The following is a 23,990-nucleotide window of genomic DNA, read 5'->3' as shown; positions in this document are numbered from 1 at the left end:
GAGACCTAGACAGAATATAGAAGAGAATCATATCTTGGTTTGCTTCAAACAACCCAGGGAATATAGTTTGGTCATAAAGTAAGTTTTAAGGAACTCAGTGTAATACAGCAGGTGGACGAGAGGGAGAAGGTGTTCCAGCAGGTATAAATAGTGGAGGGGTCTATGAAGCCTGATGTATTTGGATATTTGGTGAGAGATGGGGCTGAAAAAATCAGTAGGGCCATCTCATGGAAGTTCTTGCATATTATACAAAAAAATTCAAATAATTTTTCCTATTGGAATGGAGAAATACTGAAAATAAATAAGCACAAAATGACGTTGCGTGGAGGGGTTGGGGTAGGAAGACTATTCTAGTGAGTCTGTGAAGAAAAGATGGAAGGAGAATGAGTAGCCAAGGCTGATCACAGAAGACTTGGTGTATCCATATATATTTCCATGGGACCATGGAGAGCTCCAGAAAGGTTTGAAGAAGGGGAGTGATCTTGTTAGGTTTGCATTTTAGAAAGATTATGCAGGCTGCAATGTAAAGGATGGGTTGACAGTGATGGGTTGGGCTGGGAATGGGTAAAAAGCCTTGAAGTGGGAACAGTGAGCATAGTGGGACAGACATTTGAGCTATTTGCAAGATGAGACTCACAGAAAAGGGCTCTGTTAGTATATTGGTGTAATGGCAACCACCCAGTATAGAATGACTCTTAGCATGCATTGATTGTAAAAACCTAGCCTGCACCAAACATAGGTTTTGATTTTGAGGAGAAAGGGTATGGGTTATTTTTACATTTGTACACTTAAATGTGACTTGAAAAATTAGATAATTATTTACTAAGCAGAGGCAGATTTGCCACAAAGTTTCCAGGCTCCTCAGTCCTCCAGGGTGTTCCAAGGCCCCCAAAGCTAATCTAACAAATGTCTTCATGGTCTTTTTTTTATATAAGGAGATCCCCAAAGTATAAGCCTTAGGAACTACAAATCCAAATCTTTATGGCAAGTGACCATGTGCAGCATAAATATGGGTGGGGGATGTTGGAAATGTTATTGAGTTGGTACTTGCTTGAAATAAATGAGCTACCAACAGTAATTTAACTATTTAAATGAAAGTATGTGTTTTAATGAATATTTTCTATACTCAAGGTTTGAAGTATGCTGTGTTGCTGATCTCTAGCTTATTCTCACAAATTCTTTTGGAATGTTACAAAAAGATCACCGAATTGATAAGTAATTGTCCTATCAGAACTTTAAGGTTCCTGTGAGCTTAAAAATTCCTGAATGGCATGGTAGCATGTTGTTGGACCCTGTGGCCTTGTCACCTCAAATCATTTGTGATTCCATGGAAATGTTAAGCTGCCTGTTCTAGCACATTTGGTAGAAACTGATCCATCTTCCATGCCAAGTCTTTCTCAACTACTTTCTCTCCTAGAGAACTGGTACTTCCCCATTGTGTGGTTACTAGCATAGTATTTTATAACACTTGCTACAGTTTGGGTCTTGAATATCTCGCTGTCCTTTAAAGGCCGTGGAAGGAGGGTGAGTCATTGGAAGTATGCCCTTGAAGGGAATACTAGGCCTCCCTGTGCCTTCCCTGCACGACTCTCTGTTGCCTCCTAGATGCCATGAGGTTAGCATCTTTGTTCCAACACATGCTCCCCACCCTGTTGACATTCTACTTCACCATAGCCCCAAAGCAAGTGATCTGAGAACTCTGAAAGTGTGAGCTAAAACAAGTGTTTCTTCCTTAAAATTGATATTCTCAGGTATTTTATCATAGTAACAGAAAGCTAACATGGGTATTTGTTATAGTAACAAAAAGCTAACTGACATAACACTATGCTCTTGAATTATATGTCCTTCCATTATATAGAATGAAGGTGAGCAAATTACAGCCCAAGAGCAGAACAAAACCCATTACCTGTTCCTGTAAATATAGTTTTATGGGAAGATGGTCACATCAATTCATTTATGTATTTTCTGCAGCTACTTTAGTGCTATATAGATGGAATTGAGTAGTTGTACTAGAGAGACTTACGGCTAGCAAAGTCTCAATTATTTTCTTTGGTCCTTTATGAAAAAAGTTTGCTCTGACTCCTGATTTATAAATTCTTTAGGAGAAATTAACATAGCTCATTCTTTCTTTGTGCCCACAATATTTAGCAAAGTACTTAGAATAAAAGAAGTACTCAAAAATATTTGCTGAATGGATGAATGAGACCAATAATTTCACAAACATCATTATCCTTCTCATTGCATTATACAGTTATATACTGCCATATATTTTTTAATGTGTTTAAATTATCAGAGATGTTTCCAGAAAAGGAAGCTAAAGTCACTGAGCTGGTTTTGTTAAAAATTTAGGGCACTTAAAATTAAATAATTGAGTTAGGCTTGATGTTATCCAAAAAGCCAGAAGAATATAAACATTGTAGAGATGGAATCAGAAGATGTGGAATAAATAGGGCATTTTATTCTCTTTCTGTCTCCTCTCACCTCTCTCCTTTTGCTCAAGCATTCATAGAAATACACACCACAACTTGATTTCTACCTGTTTATCAACCAAGGAACACAAGAGAAGAGAAATTTTAAAAGAAGGTTATGTGACATCAACATTAGCAAAAGAGCTTCTAAATAATAGGCTAGGAGATTTTGTTATCAGATTTATGGATTTGTTTCTCTACCCATTAAATCCAGAAGTGTCATCTGAAGTAATAAAGCTTTTTACTTAAAAATATTTGTGTTCTGATTTCTGGAGGAAGACAGAACAAGAATAAGGACCTTGTCAGTATTTATGGTCTGTTTGTCCCTTTAGAGCACATAAAATAAAAGGAATTAAAATATAAACATCAACTGTATTTTGTTTTCTTGGACTCACAGTCTAAATGCTCACAATGTTAACAATGTTGATATAATTAGATAACATAATTAGATAACAATTTTAGAATTGCAATATACTGGCCTCTTTGGTTATTACGAAGATTATGTTTTTGGAAACAGGTCAAGATAGATGGAAACTGTTCCTTTTAGGTTTACAAATCACAAGGTTGAAAGTCAACTTATTAATATAAAACCAGCTCAATCTTTGAAGAAATTAATTTAGCTCCTGGATACAGACATATAATACAGTTTTGCTACTAATACATCAATATAAAGATTACAGTCAACATTATCTGGCACATGGCCCCATGGAAGTCCACATGTTTAAAGCTTCAGGTTTTAAGAAAGAACAGAAGCAAAATTATTCTTTAGGAGAATGTCTATTAGTACACCTTTTTTATGAGTCTCCTGTTTTACTCTTTAGTAATGGATTAGGGGCTGTGGCAGATTATTTGCAAATATGACTACGAAATTCCTTTCTTCCTTAGACACATGCCTTTTTATCATGTGTCCTTGTCACTCTGTCATTAAGAGCTGGAGACTATTTCCCCTCCCTTGAAACTGGGCTGCTCACTAATCCCTTTGATTAATGAATATGGGGCAAGTGACACTGTCCTACTACCAAGCCTCTGCCTCAAAAGACCTTGTACCTGGTTATGCTTGCTGCCTTGGAACCTGAGTCCACCCCATGTTGTGAAAACTCAGGGACCCAAGACCAGGTAGAGAAAGAGAACCCAGGCATTGAAACTATTCTAGCCCTTTAACCTCATTCCCCGCCACCACCACCAGCTGGCTGTAACTTCCTGCGTGAACTAAGCAACTATAACAAAGTGATTTCCCACCCAATATATGCAATAATTTGTTTTTTAACTCATTAAGATTTAAATTGACTTGTTATACACCAAGAGATAACTGATAGAGGGGTCAAAAATATTATAGAGAATATAGAAATATTTAACTATCATTTATTCAAATATTGTCCAATGACAATGGTAGATGCCAATAGAGCACTCATTTTTTACTGTCCTGTATTTATGTTATTTTAAGTGTCAAAATATCATTATTTTTACCAGTTCCACGATATATATCTGTATATTAAGACATTTAAAATCTAAATTATTTATTCTTTGAGTTTTACCTGAAGAATCAATGCTACAATAAAATTTTGATTATAGGAAATTTTCCCTGACTTAGAAAGTATCCTGAATACATTCCTCATGTTTAAAACCTTTTCAAATTATCTTATTATTTTAATTTCCACCTTTTAGGTTGGTTGGTAATCTTTAATATTTATAATTCATCCTTATTTCCCCAGAGTCAATGTGGCCCATTATCAATCAAAGTCTGTGCTGGAGGGCGATTAGTTTACAGGGTTAGGAGGAAAGGAAAGTGAAGAGGAAGATTCTAGGGCCCGATTCTCAACCTTCCTCTCCTTCCTCCAGAACTGACTTCTCTTGGACTCCTTCTGTTTCACATGTTTTTCTCTTTTAGGGCCTCATTCTCTTCCTAAGGACCTGGACTATGCCTTCTTCAATAACAGTCATCTTAACTACATCCTGCTTCCCAAGTCGTCCTCCCTGGGGATGTCTGGGACACTCCGGCCTCACAGAGTGAGTCCTGGGCAGAACCTTTCTCAAACTGTAGTTGTAACTAAGAAATCAGAGTACAAAATGGTAGAGATTGTATTTGATTGTTTCTTCTTGTGATTTCATCATTGACTAAATAAATACAGATGCTGGCATGCTCATTTGGCTCCAATACTGAAATCACTACGGGAAAGCATGACCACTGGTGCTAACAGATTAGTTCAATCTCAGCTTCAAGATTTATCATGGCATTGACCTTTGGTCCACATCTATACAGCCTCTGGCTCATTTCCGCACCAGCCAGTCGCTCTACCACCAACCACTCTTCCACATTGGACACTTTGATCTGTGACCATCCAGTCTCACCTGTGGGAACATTCCCAGCCCTACCAGATAAGGTATGAATCAATCCTCCAGGCCCCATGAGGCTTCTCTGTGACTTTTGACTTCATGTCATTTGGGTCTATTCTGCATCCTTGCTTCTTCTTGGCCAAGAATGTCTCAGTATATCTTTTTCCCTTAGACCCAACAAACCCTAAATAATAGCTATTACTTTTGAACACTTACTATGTGCAAGGCAATGTTACAAGTTTTTAAATATTCACTCATTAAATGTTAACATTGTCATTACCACCATGTGTTCCCTTAGCTCCTGTGGCAATGTGTTCAGTAGCAACTCTGTAATATGAAACTACTTACATCAATTTCTCTGCCTTGGAATTTTGCCTAAAATTCCAAATATTTATTACAAAAGCCTAAGAAGTATTTTTATCGCTCCCACAGCCTCTTTGAGAATCACAGCATATACACATAGTAAATATCTTGATGAGTCTTATATGTCGTTTAGTTTATTTAATCTTATTTTGTGCAATATTTCCTGAATTTATTTACCATAGAGACTTTCTTTTCCTGTGGTCATTAATAGCTCTGCAGAAAATACTTGGAAATGGTGGAGTAAATATAAAAAGGACAGTGGGATTCTGATATCAACTTCCGGTTCCTCCTCACTAAGACCTTGTGAAAATCCTCCACTTAGTACGGCAAGGATTTTATTTTTTCACACTTTTCTAGGTTTTTTGCTGGTCTGTAATAAAGTAATACTTGATCTTAGTCTTCATGTATAATTTGTTAAAAGCTTATTTTAAGGAAATCAACAAAAGCCTCTTAAAGTTCATTCTTCTTACTGCCCAGAGGTGGTTGGGCTCTGTTTGTTGTATGCTTCATCTCTTTTTTTCTAATTAAAGTGATCTGTTTGTTGTCTGCTGTCTGGGTTCTGGGTGATCTGTTTTTCTCTTTGTGATATAGAGAAAATGGAGTCCTCAAATCTCCTGTTGGTAGGAAGCATAACTTCCTGATATGGATCTAAACTGGAAAATTGATCTCTCTTTAGGCAGAGACACAGATACCAGGACACTTCCCTTTGGACACGTGGTGCATCAGCTAAGAGAGGTGGGGTAAAAGAGGAAGCATTGGCTCCCAAGGTTCCTAGTTTGAGGATAGAATAGCTGGGAACGCGTGTTACAGTTATGAAGTTTGCCATTGCCCTACAGCAGTCCCTTACCAATAAGCCAAACCAGTATCTAGAGAAGTGAGGAAAGGCAAGAGAACCACTACAAAGTCATTGGGTATAGGGGCTGGGGATTTAGCTCAGTAGTTCCGCTGCCTGCCTCACAAGCACAAGGTCCTGAGTTCGATCCCCAGTACAAAAAAAAAAAGTCATTGGGTATAAATTGCTACCAGTACTTTAATCTTACTCTGTGATTTTGGTGTAGTCAATTTAATGTCATTTTTAATTATTCAGCTCCAGAAATGGTTCTACATATATTGTGTAGGTCAGAACTAGCAGACATTTCTCACAACAGTATGAAATCATGAAGAAAAAAGTTTTTAATCATTCTATGTACCATTCTTGTATAATAATCTACTCGGGATGTCCTTCTAAGACAGCAATGCTCATAAGAAGTTTCTGAAATAATAGAAATATCCCACAATCTATAATGCTCAATAAGGTAGCCATGTGTACCTATTGAGCCTTTTAAATGTGCTTAATGTGGTGGAAGAACTGGATTTTAAATTAAGTTTAATTTAATTTAAATAGCCATGTGTAGCTAGTGACAACTATGTTGAGCAGTGCAGCCCTAAGCAGTTTACAAAAGCGTTAGCCAGTGGAAGTAACAAATCATGGCATTATTGCTTTTATTTCCCAACATTAATAAAATTAAGTGAAAAACCCATAAATCATGATCTCTAGTTTGTGATCTAAAATTTTGTGAGTTAGGTGAGAGACACAGCAATTCTAGGTCATCAAATATGTCCTAAGTATCTGTCAGGAACCAAGGAAATAGAAATAAATATAGACAAGGGTGTGAAAATAATTTATTTTAAAAAACCAGTAATTTATAGGATCTGGGAAAAATTGATTGTGGAACAAGAAGCAAAACAATTAAAATAGTAGTGAATGAACTAAAGGAAAGCATTAAGTATTTCCAAGCCAAGGTAGTTAAATGAGTTGAGGCTTCCTCCACTGACCACAAAAAAAAAACAATGAAATTATAAAGCTAGTCAGGAAATCCAAATGTCGAGCTTGTTTGGTGATGGCCTCTTATTGCTATACTCTACCAAGTAGATAAGAGTTCAACATCCAGGTTTTGATTGGAGGACGATGAATGGATTGAGAAGTTTCAACAAAGTAATGCCTTCCCTACAACTCCTCAAGCTTCACTTTAGCCTGGTTTGGCTCAAGTTTAACTTTTAGTCATTTGTTTTCTTGTAATTTTAGCACACTGCAAAACAAAATTGAAATGTCAATAAAAAATACATTGCCAAATACATCGGAACTTTAAAAAGGCTACAGGGAAGAATTTGACAACTAGTGATAAAGTTAAATTTAAAGTGACATAAGTAGATACAATTGGCTGGACTAAGTATAATTAACTTGTCAATATAACAGCCCTTAAAAAGATCACAAAATCAGGAGGTTATACACCATTACATGAAGGTTGAGTTATAATATTCTTTCCAAACATTAGCAGAGTAAATTGAACTGGATGAAGCAAGAAAATGCACAGATGGAAGAAAAAAAAGGATGAAAGAAAAATAAAATGCAATACAAGAGCCATAAAGTAGATGAAAATATTAGTGAAATGGCCAGACTCCAGTGGGAAATGAATTCTTTAATGTGATACTCATCTATCCATAATCTGATTTTGGTTTAAAACACAAAGTAAAAATATGAAAAAAAAACCAAAACATTGATAGCATAATGTGTTCTCTTTGCAGATATGTGAATTGATTCTTGCATGATACGAGAGACATGGGTGAGTCAAAAAAATTCACGTAGCTTCTGCTTTTATCTTCTCAGCCAGTTATTAACCCATCTTTTTAAAAGTCCAGCTTAAATAGATACCAAAAACCTAGCCTACTTCCATTTCTTTTCCTCTGAAACCTTAAGTCTCTCTAACTTGAAGCCTTTTTTTGTCCTGTAATCTAACCATTATTTGATTTTACTTTTTCTTATTAAATACTGTCTACCCATTACCATGACTATGTTAAAATACTGAAAAGAATCACTTAATTTCTTTATTAAGCTATTTTCTATGTTCCCAAAAAGTTCTAATACATTTTATTTATTTTCCCACTCAGACTTTGTCCTCAAATTCTTTCTTGTCTTTTACTTTCTGATATGCAAAACACAGGATGCAATGGGGTTTTTTTGTTGTTGTTTTATCATTTTGAGTTTGTCCTATTCTGCATATGCAAAATTATGGAGGACAGTCACATACCAGCTGTTTGCTCAGGAAATCCCCAGGATTTTATTTGCTCTGTATCTATCTTCATCTGCTACCTCAGCTGGCCCCTAGCCCTTGCATGGATTTCTGAAATCTACCAGCAGCCCTAGAAACGGATTCAAGTGTATTGCCCCCCAACTTCCACCCAACTGAAAGACAAGTGCTTCCTAATTCTCATTTAGCAAAAGAAGGACCTGTTCCAGTCCAAGTTCCTGTGAACTAAGTATTGTGATAAAACCTAAAGTGACACCAGAGGTTAGAGCTGACCATTGACCTTGAAGCTATGAAAAGTTGGGGCATTCTGTACACCTCTGAAGGTCATGGCAGGCTCAATGGACAGTGTGGCTAACAATTCATATAATTTTATTGCATATACAATTACAGTAACTTACAGGAAACTGAAAAATACTATTTTGTCATTTTTTTAAAAATGTATTCTTAATTGATATGACTTGTGTTATGAATTTCTTTGGTTTTTGTGTTCACCCTATAAGCCTAATAATTCTTAAAACATAACTATTATATGAATTTAGCTATACAGATAAGCTACCATTATATACCTACTTGAAGGTATCTAAAATTGTGACTGTTTTTATTCTGGTATTTTTTTAAAGCAAATTCAAATCTAATTTTTTGCTTCTGCCAATTTTTGTACAGTTTAGTATTACAGTTTTACAAGAACCTTCTTCCCCTTAAATGGCTATAAATTATTAGTTTCTTAATTTTATATAACAAGGTAAAGATCTCCCATCATTCAAAAATATTAATCTTCTGGAAACAAGGGCACAGAATGATTCATTTGAATACTGCCAAATATTGCATAAGAAAGCTAGATTTTTTTACTCTTAATTTAAAAGCAATTGATAATTAAAATGTAATCTTAAAAGTCTACCAGAGTTTTTATTTCTTAAGTCCCAAACACCAGAAGAATATATAACTACAATGACATATATTTCACACATTGTGATAAAAATCTCTCTTTCTAGGTATCAGCAGAAAACAGCAAATATGTACTTCATACAAATGTAAATTAAAAAATCTAGCAATCCTTTCACCAAAAGAAATGTCCGCAGGATATTTTAAATCGTGAAGTGTGTGGATACACTCATTAACCCATGGGAATTAACCATCTGCCACATGATATCCTCACTGGTTTGAAAGAAAAATAGGTCCTTCTCACAAAACACTTTCCATTCAATATGCAGAACAGTCATTAATAGAATACTCACTGTTGGGTTGAAACACAAGGAAATAAGATCTGGGGCATAGAAACAAGTCATCCTTAAAAAGTTATTAGAGTCCCAGTGACATTGATAAAAGGCCACACAACAACCTTTTGCCTAACCACAGATGTGACAACAAAGAAGACAGCTGTATGAGAAAGAGGTTCTACTCGTGGGCACCTGCAGGAGTTTGCCATCCAGATCCATCTGTCTATCTGTGCAGCACTAATAGGGTTCCACTGATTAACAACCACTCCTGCCACACAGGACTCAGCACTGGAGAGCAAGAGATGCTCCACTACATGAACCTGCAGTGCACCTTGCTGACATCCAGTCCGATTTCATTTGGTTCTGTGGCACCACACTGGTCCCAAAGCAGAAATTTACTCTTTCTCATGTCAAATAAATGATAGGGGTAAAATGATCTACCCTGATATTCCCTCAGTAAGTTACAGTACTCTGTAACTTCAAGCAATGTAATTATATGCACACCATTACCTAAGAATCATAAAAATTAAATATTTCTTCTATTATATTACATGATAGAAACAAAATAATGTAAGAGAAGCAAATGAGAGACACAGGGAATTTAGCAGTAAGGGGGCTTTCATGAAAACTAAGTCAGACAAAGGTAATAGGGCTGGTTTTTCAGGGTCTTAAAGTGTGGACAGCATTGGCCAAGTGTTTAGCTAAGAAAATGCTTTACCATTCATTCATTCATTCCCTTCTCTGCCTTAACTATCCCATTCCTGAGGATGCTCTTGCTTCCTACACATAAAAGTTATCTTATTCTCTCTTGCCTCTAGGTCTTTGCACATGCTTTTATTTCAGTCTCAACTGCAAGGTTTCCCCTTCATCTGGCTTAGTTTATTATGTCAACACTTTCAACTTAGGGTCTCCTGATCCTAAGTTTGTGTTCAGTATACTTTTCCCTTCATATAGGAGATAAGACAAATGGGTGATGTTTTTTGTTTTTTGGTGGTTGTTTTTGGTACCAGGGATCGAACTCGGGTCCTCACGCTTGCGCAGCAGGTGGCGAAACCACTGAGCTAAATCCCCGGCCCTGGGTGATGTTTTATTTGGTTATACTCTCCCTGAACTGTAAGATGTGGTCATCACCATGTGTGTCTTGTTCACTTTGAGCGAGTGCACATAGTGTGCATGTTTGGTCATGTGCTTTTTCTTTTATTTGATGGATGCTTATGGAATATCCACTATTAGACCAAGGAACAGAGTGCTATAGGAAATACATTAGGATAGAAACTGAGAGGACCTGGAGATGACAGAAAACATTTAATTCAATAGATAAGATGTATGCATGACTGCAGTGTACCTCTCTTTAAGCCAAGAAGAAATACATCTGGCAGACACCAAATCTTATTTATCTTTATCTCTTTGATGGTAGATTGCAACAGGCAGAGCCAGTGCTGGTAAGTGGGAATTCAATGAGTGAATTAATAAATGAGAGTAGGTTCTCAGCCTTCCAAATTTCTATCCCTAATGTAGTATTCAGAGCCCTCCCTTTTCTAGCTTCTTCAAAATAGGTAATGCCTGATATAATTCTATTTCTGTACCTAAGATTATAAAGTTCACCACCCATGTAGGATATTTAGACAAGATGGCAGGGAGGGACTACAGCTCATCTTTTCTGTTTACCAACTGCTCAAATATTCCCAACTCTGTTTTCATGTTTTAGTGCTTTAGTTTGAAAACTACTGATCCTCACCCTACAGTTTCTAAGATACTGGTATGATCATCGCTTATTTCCTCCAATACAACATGAATACACCCTTGCCACCAGAAAATAAAATCAAGAAAGGGCCTTCAGAAAAAGCCTCACAATCCTACATAGACTTGTTCTCAGCAGCTTCCCAGCCACTGCCACATTGACTGCTGACAGCAATCCCAATTTGTGCTTTTTAAATATTGATTAATGATTTTATTCACAGGTATGATGACTTTGGTTTATTTATCAGCACTTGGGTAATGAAGGGCTTATTCTAAGAATCTCATGGAAATGACAGGGAAAAGAATTCAAGTTCAGGAAATTTTCCCCTTATTACTAAAAAGGCTCATAGCAACTGCAATTCTCCTTTATAGAACTGTCCCAAAACAATTAATAATATGTCTTGGTAAGCCTTGCTAGATTGTAAGTTCCACTAGGAAGGGACCATATCCACTCTGCTCTTTGTTGCTTCCACACCACAGCTCCTCACAAAGTTCCTAGGATGCAGGAGGCACTAAATAATTATTTGTTAAGATGGGTGTGGTGGCACACACCTGTAATCCCAGCACTTGGAAGGCTGAGGCAGAAGGGTGACTGCGAGTTCAAGGCCAGTCTAGGCTATATGGTGAGTTCAAGGCCAATCTGACCTATATAGTGAGACCCTTTCTCAAAAAACAAAAAATGACATAATAATAATTATTATTATTACTAGTATTAGTTGAATAAATGATTTAATGAATAACAAGTTAGCATAATAAATAACTAGGTCAGCTATATGAAAGGTCCTTAAAAACAAAAACAGGAATTACAGCATAAGCTGGTCCCATAAAAACCTAAATATGTTTTAGCAAGAGGTGTACCACTGAAAATCCACCATAACTAGAAATGTGGTTATTTTCTACCCCACCAACAGCTGGAATTAAATGGGCTGATATGACTTACTAACTTAACTCAACTATCCTTTTGTTTGGCCTGCTCCATATATTTTATACTTCCACTACAATTGCTTCATTTTCTCTTCAAATTTCTTGTATTCCATTCCCTTACTCTCTCTCCTGAGAAAACCTTTTATGTCATGCTCCTTTATAAACCACTGGTCATTGAATGTCCTGTGCCCCTAATTGCTGCCATTCATTGTCTAATCAAGCATTACTCAGGATGGGGGGCCACTTGACGTAGAAGATGACAGTCCACATGTGTGGAATAGCCTAGCTTAAAATACTTCATTGGGGCACAGTTTCCCTCAGAAGAGCCTAAATGTATAGCAAGCTGAAGACCCCTTTTCAGTAAAGAACCATCTATGGAATTTTGGTCAACATATTCTGCTAAGAAGGAATGCAGCAGAGAGAAATTTCACATTAAAAATTTTTTGCCATAATCATCTGGAAAATGTTGGCAAACACATATTTTGGCACTTATTACACAGGTTTCTGTCTCACATTTTTCTGTTTTTTCTTTGTAATTCACACATAATAAATGTATGTATTTATACCAATAGTTTTTCTCCTGTAAGGTATTTTTCAATCCCTCTTCATATTTTTTCCCATTTTTAAGTATAAGCTAAAGAAATAATATAAAATCAGCCTCTCCCCCTTTACCATTAGGAAGATTGAAAAATATAGAAATTTAGATTTCGTGGTGTACACTGAGCAAAAGCATATTATTAAAATAGAGAAGACCTTAGGTTGTTGAGCCCAGTGCATCCCTGATACTGTTTTGCTGAAAAGAAAAACTGCGCTTTTTAAATAAAAACAATAAATGGGAGTGCTAGTGTCCTATGATTCTAACAGAACTGGAATCCAGGTATTTTAAAAAATCTTCTTACCCAAAGAATGACCAATCCCCAAACAATGGCCTGACGACAGTCTCTCTGATTCCAGATGATGATGAAAATTGCCAAGATCCATTGCAAAAGTTGATATCTACTTTAATCAGAAGTCTGCACCTCAATGTGGTACAGTTTTCTGCCTCTTTATTCTTTTCGGCAATTAGGATAATCTGGATATAAGGGCTGGCAGGGATGAATTCACCTGAGTCCCTCATGTGATTGAGCTCATCAAGTAAATGTACAGAAAAAGCTAAGCCAAAGGTTTTATAGAAATCTCCTGTAGCCCCGCCAGGGCCAAGAACTTTCTCTTGGGGAAGATTTTTAATGACTTCATCTATTTCTGAAAGTAAAAGGGAATCAAGTAATTCCCCAGTCCTCTGCAAATCACCTAGACAACTTGGAAGGAATGAGAACTGACTGTTTGTCTGTTCATGATATTGGGTTCTAATTTCTGTATCACTCCTATTCTATTTCTGAAATAACTTACTAAGGAGCCCTGGGCCTGTATTTGTCTTTTTCTCCTTTGGGCACCTAACTCCCATTACAGTTATGAGTTTATTGTCAGAGCTCAGCAGCCAGCATAGCAATCACTGGCTCTCAGCCTCCCACCGGTGTAGGTACTGCCTAGCTGAGTGATGGATATCTTCACTTTATGGGTTATGAGTGAATTCTGAGCTGCTGGGACGAAGAAGTTTGCTTATAACTTTTGGCAGAAGGGATCCTCCAAGTCTGCATTCTGCTTTATTCTCGTGGACAGGTTTTCTCAATCGGCAGTTCCCATATATATTGTTATTGAACAAGAGAACTGGAGCCACAAAAATGAAACAGGATAACAGACAACAATGTTCAGAAAATATCTGTAAAGGAAACAATCAGCCATTGCCAATCTTTTTGGGAAATAGGAAGAAATCCAATAAATGAAATGTAGATTAATGAACTTCATGTAAGTACTAATATTTTAAGTTTCATCCATATGTGCCATTATGTTTTAAGACAATTATGCAAAATAGCCCAGGTAATCTAGTTCACCAAATCTACTTGCCAGGTAGTCAAAGTCCTTGAAAGCTATTATATAATAAATATTTTAGGGCCAGGGATTTAGCTCAGTGGTTTTGCCGCCTGCTGTGCAAGAGTAAGGACCTGAGTTCGATCCCTAGTACCAAAAAAATAAATAAATAAATATGTTATTTTTCCAAGAAGATGTTTATTGTGATATATTAGGAGTGTTTCAAGTGATTGTTTTAAATAAAATAACTTCAGAGGAGTCTTTTAAAAAAATCTTTAACCAGATAATAACTAGGTCTACACTCAACCAATATATAACTACCCAAGACATTCAGATGCATTTTTGTAAGTTTTCCCCTAAACAAACTAATGGTGAGATCTGTAGTCAACTTAAGAGAGTCTCAGTCCAAAATTTCAGTCAATTTCCAAATTACAGTATTATCTATTTCAAAATGTAAGTCAGGATTCAAGTATCTCACAGTATTTTATAGTCTTATTTAGTTTCAAATACTACTTTCATTTTTTAAAAAAATTACCTTTTGAACATTCAGTCTCAACCTCTTAAAAGCCATGTTGCACTTTGTTTCTAGTTTTCTCATAATTACCTAAACTCTTAAGTTTAAATGCCCTTACCAACTATTTATTTGTTAACTATTTTCATAATCATTAACAGACTTAATTGAACAGTATGTTATTTTTTACAGTAAATTTTAATGACCCTCTTCAGACACTTGGCATTGGGCCTCCAAAATTTGTTCTGTATTTTTCAAGTTGTTTAGACAGCAACTTGATCAATATGGTAATTTTCTAGAAACTCTCTTCTTATTATAGTTGATTATTTTTAATTAACTCAAATTTAGTTGCTAATCTGTTATAATCCTTAGTGATGCATGGCACAACCATGCCTCTTGCTAGTAAGCAAGCACTGATAGTAGAATTTCTGGGCTCCAGTCTCCTCTTCAGGCATAGGAAAGCACTAATTATTTGTCCCCCTGGGTGCAGGAAGGGAAATTGAAAGCCTGTAGTGAACTCCTTCATGAACTTGGAAGTTTGCCCTCTAGCAAAGACTCTGACAAGTCTGAGGTTGTAGGATTCTTGCTGGCAATGCCAGTTTATAGTTCTGGTGACCAAGGAGCCTAGCTATTTCCAAATAACATCTTATGTCAAATATTTTGTCATGTTGTCTGACCATATGTCCTTAATTGGAGCTTTAAAAATATGGCCATTACCATCTGACTTGTCATCAAAACATATACATATATAAAGTATAATTCCCAGTAATCCCTCCCTTTCCAGTGTGTCATATAAGACAGAAACATGGAACCCCTGGGGTGATTAACAGAAAACCACTAAGTTTCAAGAAAGAGAAAACTCTAAATGCACCTCTAAATAAGATAGTCCTTGCTCACTATAAAACTGACTTGGAACTAGTAAATCTAAGTGATACATAATAATCATAATTTATGTTCATGGAACAGTTATAAAGCATTATTATCGCACCTAAGCCTCACATCTCTTTGAGACAGATATTATTGTCCCCATCTACAAGGGAGTATGCCACTTAACTAGAACAATTAAATCACAAGCACTTGAGCCCTGCTCTTCTTGTTCACTCTTTTCCCATGGCCCTGCACTTCTTTCTGGGTTCTATGGATATCATGCCAAGGTAGTGACCCTCTCCTGGACATGAAAGTTGCATAAATAGCCTGGACCAGTCTGCACAATATTCCAGAGAGAAAAAGGGAAGAGAGGGAGGGAAACCACAATTCAAGTCCACACTAATGATAAGGCAGATCTTGTTTCGAGTTTCCTTAAAGGGAAAGGGGTTAAGAGTTGCAGCTACTTCTTCATGTAGAAGAACTTTTTAGATTTTTGTCTTAGACACCACTCTCTTCCCCCAGGGTTTCAAACTTAAAATTCCTGCTACAACCTCCTCTTATCCTTTACCATCTCCTTTCAGGCCCAAATTCTCCACATGGTTATTTCGGTGCCTTTTCTTTGTCATTCCACTTCCTCCTTCTATCCTGTCCTTCCTTCCTATCTCTAACACTGCCTTTACACACCCACTGGGTCCAGGGGACCACTGACCCACCTGGGACATCTTATAGCTTCTTTACCCGCAACCCTCTCATTGCCTTTTATGGAAGGAACCCATGGAGATGACTAAAAGTCTCGTTTTTTTTCCTTACTTTAGAGCTTTCTCCTTAGTGTTTTGGAAAACCCCACTATAGTACCAGTAGTACTTTGCAGGAAGAAACAAAAACAGGAAATTTAACATTTGGAGAGTGCTTATTTTAAGGCATGCCCTGATAAACAATGTGCTCTCATAAGACTACTATACAATTTAGATTAAGATTGATTCAATTTAGCCACCTACTTACCCGTTGTGTGATTTTGAACAAGTTCTTTATTTTATATTCTGTCTGTTTCAATGCTCGTAGGAATGTTGTGAGAATTAAAGTTATGTCTTATACACCTAGCTCATAGGTACTCAATAAAGTATATTCTGTAAGGCTGCAAAGTAGAATTTGCAAAAGAGAAAACCAAGTGTTTCAGAGATTAAATACTTGACAGGTCACAAAACTAGTAAACAATGGAGTCCATAAAGAGATCTATATGCCATCAATCTATAGCAAATGACCAGGAAAATGGTGTGCTGATAATGTTTGTGTGGGGCAGCAGGTCTTCAAATGTGAAATTTTCACATGAAGATTTAATTTGTGTGAAAGATCAACTTCCCACAACTTCACTGAGATGCTTTAATTTGGATTTAGATCAGCAACTCATATATTCAATTGCCAGTTTTACTTCTGCCCTTCCTCTTGCCCCATCACAGCAAAAGTGTACATGCTTGCCTACAATGGAACAACTGAATTAAATTTTATTTTTCTTGTCACAGTTATACTTTCTCTGATAGCTTGAAAGTTATGATCATCTAGACAATTTTATAAATAATTAAAACAACCTTTGTTTCAACTGAAAAGAAGTCAGTCATTTTATCTGAACTGATGGGGAATGACAGGGATCCTAGATTTTCCTTTATACCTAGAACAAGCTCAAAATGTAAAATGTCATTGTTTGACTCAACTGCTATCAAATACAGAGTCCACCAAAAAAAATGTATACACACTTCAGAGAAAGAAAAATTTGTATATGGCTCATGTTCTCCTGATTTAATGCCTGCAGACTTTATGGGGGAGCCTAAAGGATGTCATATAATGCAGAAAACCCATTACACTGCTGTCTCATAGAGAAAAAATTGAAAATGCATGTGCAGCAATCAATGGACACTCTTACCAAGGTTACCTAAGCAGTAGTTCACCATAATAATAAATGTCTGGAAGCTAATAGCCACTGCTGTGAGCACCTCTTGTAATTGTAGAAGTCAAAGGTAACTTGTGTTAATCTCATGATGTCTCAATAAATTTAGTATTAAAATATTTATACAAGTTTTTCTGTTCCTGAAGTATGTATACATCTTTCTGGTGGACTCTGTATAGTTAATGATACTGGGTGACCTCAAACTATTTCTATTTATGTGGATCAAACCTCAAACTGCATGTGTGTTCTTATCAGAATCCTACTTGGCAATCTTTTGTAAAGATTGTTTACTTGCTGGTAAATGGATTCATATTTACATTTTTAAACCACAAGGCAAGACAACCTTGACCAAGAGCTAGATTTTCAGAAACAACTTAATATTCATTGACCTCTTCTAATGAATGTGTGCCCATGCACAATTCAAGATTTGGATTTTTAAAAATGGAGGTCAGCCTTAGTTAGACTTTAAAACAGGTAAAGTTTATCTTCAGCATTTTTACCTCCCTCTGGCAGAATCACAAGGTTCTCAAGTCTTGTTACTTTCACATATGAGAATAGAAACTGTTCCATATAATTTTTTTTCCAGTTCTGAGGTTTAAGCCCAGGGACTCACACAAGCAAGGTAAGTATTCTACCACTGAACTACATCCCTAATTCTTTTTATTTTTTTTATTTTTAGACAGAGTCTTGCCAAATTGCCTAGGATGACTTCAAACTCACAATTCTCGTGCCTCAACCTCCTAAGTAGCTGGAATTGCAGGCATGTGCCAAAATACCCAATTTCTCCTGAATGTTTGAATTCAAGTGTTTATGGCATGTTTTCTCTTTTCTTACAGCAAAGACTTTCTTTTGTTTGGGAAAATTTATCATGAGACCACACTCCTTTCAGGAGTATTGAACTTTTAAAAGAGCTCAACAAAAAGGTCTATGTTTAAATAAAATAGTACCTAAAACCAAACTGTTACATGTGATATCATTTTTATTTCTCTGAGTAAACATATGTAGAAGGTGTTATTATTTCTTTATCCTCACTTTCCCAAAATAAGGATACTGAGGCTTGAAAGATCAAATGAGTTATCTATGTGGTCAGCTAGTTCAAACACAGAACTTTTCTCTCCCAAAACCATTTTTTTCTCACTGTCTACTACTCTTCCATGAAGTCCATCCACTTCCAGTCCCTAACCAGCAAGACACAGAGGACTTGAGAACTAGATGATAAACAAATTGATTCATGAACAGTGAAAATTGTGTATCACTATAATCCATGTTACTCAGTCCAGGAGTAACTTTATTGCACTTAAATCTGAAAGTAGAAAGACTTGAAATCCATGTGATTCTGTCAAAGGGAGGTAAAAGGTAAAAGGAAGCATACAGGTTGGGTGCTTCTTTTGCTCCACAGGAAAGTTATTGTACAAGCAGATTTTAGAGCTACCTGGAGAAATAAGAAACCAGCATACCAAAGTACTTACCCTCAAACAACTTTGACAGATACAGGAGCGAACATATGATTGGGACACAGGTTGACCTATGAGACTGTTGTGAAAAATGAACTTACTGCCTCTCTTTTCTTCCTCTTTATTCCCTAATCTCCACCCCTTATGACAAAATAAATAGCATTTTATAACAAGCTAAAACAAGCTCAATGCATAAAATGTTTCAAATACTGGAAAACAATACACATACACCTACCACTTTATATCCAATTACAAAAAGATAATCACAATTAGCATATTGATGTATATATCTTTCCAGTAGTTTTGTTTTCCTTAAAAATGCTATCATATTATTATATCATATTGTATTATATGCAATTGTTTTCACTTTTGAGTATCTTTTGTCTCATAGGTATTTGTGTTAAACTGACTAAATATCTGACCCACATTTTCATGACTTCCTTTATTCATTCTCTTTGGTTATACCCTCACATACTAACTCTAAGCTTGGTCATTCAACCTGGATAGGCCCATGACACCATAAATTCAGCAATCATAGGGAGGCCTAAGAAAGTGTATTTTTTCATCTTGGACCTCTGACACATGCTTGAGAACGTGCCAGGCTAACTGGGTGGATGATGACAGACACAAACTTCACTCAAAATCCAACACTCCACCACATGCAGCCAACACTCCACACCACTAACACCCCTCTAAGACCACAATATGCAGCCTCTATATATTTTTTAATCGTTGTTCATCTTAGAGTTTTCAATGTAAAGCTTAAAACTATCTCATATTTAAAGTGCAATTCATAGCACAAGTTTTAATACTAAAATGGGATCCATTTGGAATAGTTTACCTTTCCTATATCACAATCTACTAGTGTGGTATCCTTTTACCAGTGTTAATCTTCATTTGGTTTGGATGTTAATGTGTACTTCATAGCCCAAGCCAAATGAGTATCAAAATAAAACCACATTGATTCTGTAGTCCCTAAAACTCTCCTTATTACCACTGATCTCAAGATGATATCCCTCCAATAAAACCTGAGTGAAGATGAAGTTACAGATGCTGGTAGCAGTCTCCAGGTAGAATAGTCTCTATCATTTGGAAGGTGAAATACACAAAGCTCTAGTCATTTGACTCTACTATCTGTCAGTTAAACAGAGGTAGGATTGTTAGGAGTTGGAGGAGGTAAATATTTAACTAGAAAATGCTCCATAAATTTTCATTAGGACAGAAAACAAGATGCTATGTATGTTGAATTGACAAATGACATTCCACAACTTCAAGATTTTAAAACTCCCCCAAGTAGAATCTATGGTGTTCTATACTTCAGTTTCACTCCTCACCTGCCAATGTGCCCAAGAAGCCATTCACACCAGTAAATTTGAGATTGATGCTATAAAAGTCCTTAGAACACTGTCACCAAGGTGATTTGAAAGTGTAATTACCATATTTTAAAATGCTTTGAGACTTACAGCATCTCAAAACTTGCCTTCCCTACAGTAAGAGTGATAAGAGAAATGTATTTGCATCACCAATTATCTGACTTCAGGCAGTTTCAGTTCTTAACATTTACTTAAAAAAAAAAGAACACAGCAGTAAAAAAAATTAAGTAAAACAACTATTTTAAAAGGACAGCTTTTGTAGCATATTATTCATGATTGAAAGTAGCTGTGTTAATATATTGTTTTATTCACTTTTAGTAATCAGCATTCACAGAAAATCCTAGCCGAAAAGAATATTCCTATAAGTGTCTGCCTATCTAAATATATAAACCTGTCTATCTAAACAACAGTGTGGGGTTATATTTTGCTGATGGTTAAAGAAAAACAAATCCCAAAGTAGTCATTTTTCTAGAGTCCTAGCAGAGCCCCCTGGAAGAAATCACGAACTGTTCTTGCCAAATAGTCTGTCCAAGAACAACTGTGCCAGAGACAGCAAGCAGAAACATTCACCTGTTTAACAAAGTCACTTTCTATAGTATTTTAAATTATTAAATTATATTATTAAATTATTCTTCAACATTGTTCAGAAACAGTGATGATTATTTTAAAATCATTTTAGATTCTCAGTGGTATTTCATTTGCCAAATATTATTAATATTAATATTATCTACCTCTCTAGATTCAAGATTGTCGATTTTTTAAGACAGAAGCTAGTGGAAGCAAGCATGTGTTCATGAAGGATACTTCTGTGCTTTTTCATATGTTTCTCCTGTAATTTTATGATTCTGGTGCAGCCTCCTTGACAGCCTGACTCCTCTACTCATGGATTCCAGTCCACAGCTGTCAGTTGAGTTTTCTCACAGATTACTGGTGAACAATGTGCTGACGATGAATTTCTTCTTTGGAGATAAAAGACTGAAATATCTCCATGAAAATTTCAAAAGTCACAGGAAGACATGATAACATGAAAATTTTTTGGTTTTGGAAGTGTGCTAAATTCTATCAAATAATAATGGTCCACCCTGAAAATCAAGCCACAGAGAAGATAGACAATTCTACTGTAATGTAAAAAGTAATCCTCACTAACCTACTAGAAAGAGTAGGGCATTTGACTTTGAGTTATGCAGACCTGGCTGCATATCCCCAAAATTTGTAGATAAAAGTCCACTTCCCATTTTGCTTTGCCCATCTAAATAACTTGTGAATACTTACAGAAAAAATAACAAATATTTGCCGTGTTGAATTACCAAGTACAATTCTAATTGATTTTTTAACTATTTTCCTAAATTGTTTTGCAGTATTTATTTGGCCTCACCATGTAGGTTTATCAGTAAAGTAATATAAATCATGAGTGTTGAAAAGCGATTCAAAATAACTCCTGTTTCTCTTATTAGTAAATAAGTAAATTTGAGATGCTTCACATTTCTTGACAATAACGTTTCTCACTGAAGATGGGTCTCAGACAACTACTTGGACTTAATATGAGAATAAAGGCCCAGATTGTAAATATTTTAGATTTTGCAGGCCAAACTTTCTCTGCTACAATTACCCACCTCTGTTAGCGCAAAAGCAGCCATAAACAATATACAAATGAATGAGTATAGGTGTGTTCATATACAACTTCACTTATGAACACTAAAATATGAATTTTATATAATTGTACATGTCATGAAATAATATCTTTTAAAAATTTTTTCCAACCATTTAAAAATGTACAAACCACATTTAACAGCCTGTGCAAAACAGGTATCAGACTGGTTTTGGTCTGTGAACCATAGATAGCCAACTTCTGCATAATTTAACCTGTTAGTTTATTTTGTGTACTTTCTGTTTTCACTGATGTGGAAGAACCATAGGCAAGTGGAGGGCTTGATACCAAATACAGTTGGTTTGTTTGTTGTGGTATTGAGGATCAAATCCACAGTCTTACACACAAGGCAAGCACTTTGATCACTGAGCTACACCTCCTATTCTTCCCAATTACATTATTGTAAACATAAAAATTTGTGTGCATATATTATCTGGGTACATATACAAATTTTCTGTCTTTTGACTCTTTTTTTTTTTTTTTGGCCCATATTAGAAATTGAACTCAGGACTTTGCACTTGCCAGGCACAGTGCTGCTGAGCTACATCCCCCGCCCTTGACCCTTTGTTCTCTAACCTCTTATTCTCATAATGTTCAGTTTACCTGCTGTTTTATTAATTGGGAAGCTACAAGATTGCTAAAGAAATGTACCATTAAAGGGATATGTACTAGCTCAAGCATTCAGATTTCTTTTGAGCAGTAAGGATTTCCATTATTTTTACATATATTCTTCGGTGCTCCATTTTCATGAGCCTTCCATGAACCTCTCTCTCACATAGGCATAAGTGTGATTCATATCTAATATCCAAAAATGTTTTGTGCCTACAAAAATCAGCATTTTAAAAACTGAGATTTCTTTTCCATTTTATATTATACTAAATTTTATGACTTATTCAGAAACCAAAGATCATTTGAACTATTTTGATAATGGAAACTGGTACAAGCAGGTAGATAGTATGAGCCCAATAAAATATTAGCTATTATTAATATTATTCTCTTCTGAAGTTTGACCCAAATTCACCTGAAACAAGTTATATAGGATTTTCCACATCTTTCATTTATTTACACAAACAAGGAAGCAAACTATGCACCAATTTGCATAATGCTTAAGGCTGAATTTTGATTGACACATGTGAAGTTTGCCTTGTTGGAAATGGGTAATTCTGTTCTTCCTCAAAGGAAGGGATTTATAAATAATTAGCAAACACTGAGTGAGTGAGTGAGTGAATGAGTAAAACTGTCACAACCAACTTGGCATTAAATTTCACTGGTATCACAGGAAATGGGTTCCAGGGGGCAGATTTCATACAGATGCGAACACTGCGTAGCTGTATTTTAATTCTGTTTAAATTATTATGCTTTTTTTTTCATCCTGAACACACATTTCCAAATGAACCAGCAAAACAAGACTCCACAGTTTGACCCTAATCAGCACTAGATAATTTCCCTCAGTAAATCTGTTACTTCATTTGCTGTAGAATATCCATTGAGCAATTCTCAACCCTCAAGTAAACACAGCTTTGCATCCTTTGCACACATATTCTTTCAATCAAGGCAGCACTTTTGAGATAGGATTTAAGATTTTCTGCAGGTCTGGAAGAAACCTCTCCTTTGTAAATCAATATGAATCTAATAGCATTAGCAATTTGCCAAGAGAAAAGGGATAACCCTATTGTAGCTCAGTTGACAACAAACACTTTGGTAATTTCTCAGGAAAAGCACTTCCTGTTGATCATTAAAAGCCAAATTTTGAGTCACTTCCCTCTCTGGATTAAATAAATACTATTAGTTTTTCAACTGTGTACAGTAAATATGGATTTCAAGACTTGTTTGTCTGCAATTCTTAAAACATTTATGAACACTGAACAGATGAATTTGTTTTAAGCATATTTTTTCATCCGAACACTTTTCCCAATGGTTTTTAATATGGATACTGTTCATCACATATTGAATAAAGCAACTTTTACTTTATTTAATGTCTTGACCCAAATCACATTGTCTCCATAAATATTTTACAGTCTGTGTGCAACAAAAGCATGTCTGCACTTGTAGGTAATATACCATAAAAAATGGATTCTTTTTCCCTTGTCTTGTTTTTTAGAGGGAATTGGTGCTTGTATTTGCCCAAGTGGGTTTTTTCTCTTTTTCTTTTGCTCTTTTTTTACACTAACTA

General features: G+C 35.9%; 1 long non-coding RNA gene across 8 annotated transcripts in view; it reads left to right on the top strand.

The window, feature by feature from the left end:
* The window catches only part of LOC147824109 (uncharacterized), a 96,065-nt gene extending 77,765 nt beyond the window's left edge, over window positions 1–18,300 (top strand). The window contains exons 4-7 of one of the 8 annotated variants that reach the window (XR_015442798.1): window positions 4,357–4,475; window positions 4,598–7,768; window positions 13,069–13,959; window positions 18,022–18,300. This is a non-coding gene — a long non-coding RNA (uncharacterized LOC147824109). Of the gene's footprint in view, window positions 1–4,356; window positions 7,769–13,068; window positions 13,960–18,021 lie in introns of all 8 variants that reach the window. The other 7 variants (XR_015442795.1, XR_015442797.1, XR_015442799.1 and 4 more) reach the window with 7 other exon arrangements.
* The last annotated feature ends 5,690 nt before the right edge of the window (window positions 18,301–23,990 follow it).

The sequence above is a fragment of the Heterocephalus glaber genome, unplaced genomic scaffold (assembly GCF_053883595.1).
Source record: "Heterocephalus glaber isolate CG9 unplaced genomic scaffold, H.glaber_assembly_v1.0 deba00001554, whole genome shotgun sequence".
Classification (NCBI taxonomy): Eukaryota; Metazoa; Chordata; class Mammalia; order Rodentia; family Bathyergidae; genus Heterocephalus; species Heterocephalus glaber.
The sequence above is the reverse complement of the archived record's forward strand: the minus strand, read 5'-3'. Positions and strand labels throughout refer to the sequence as shown.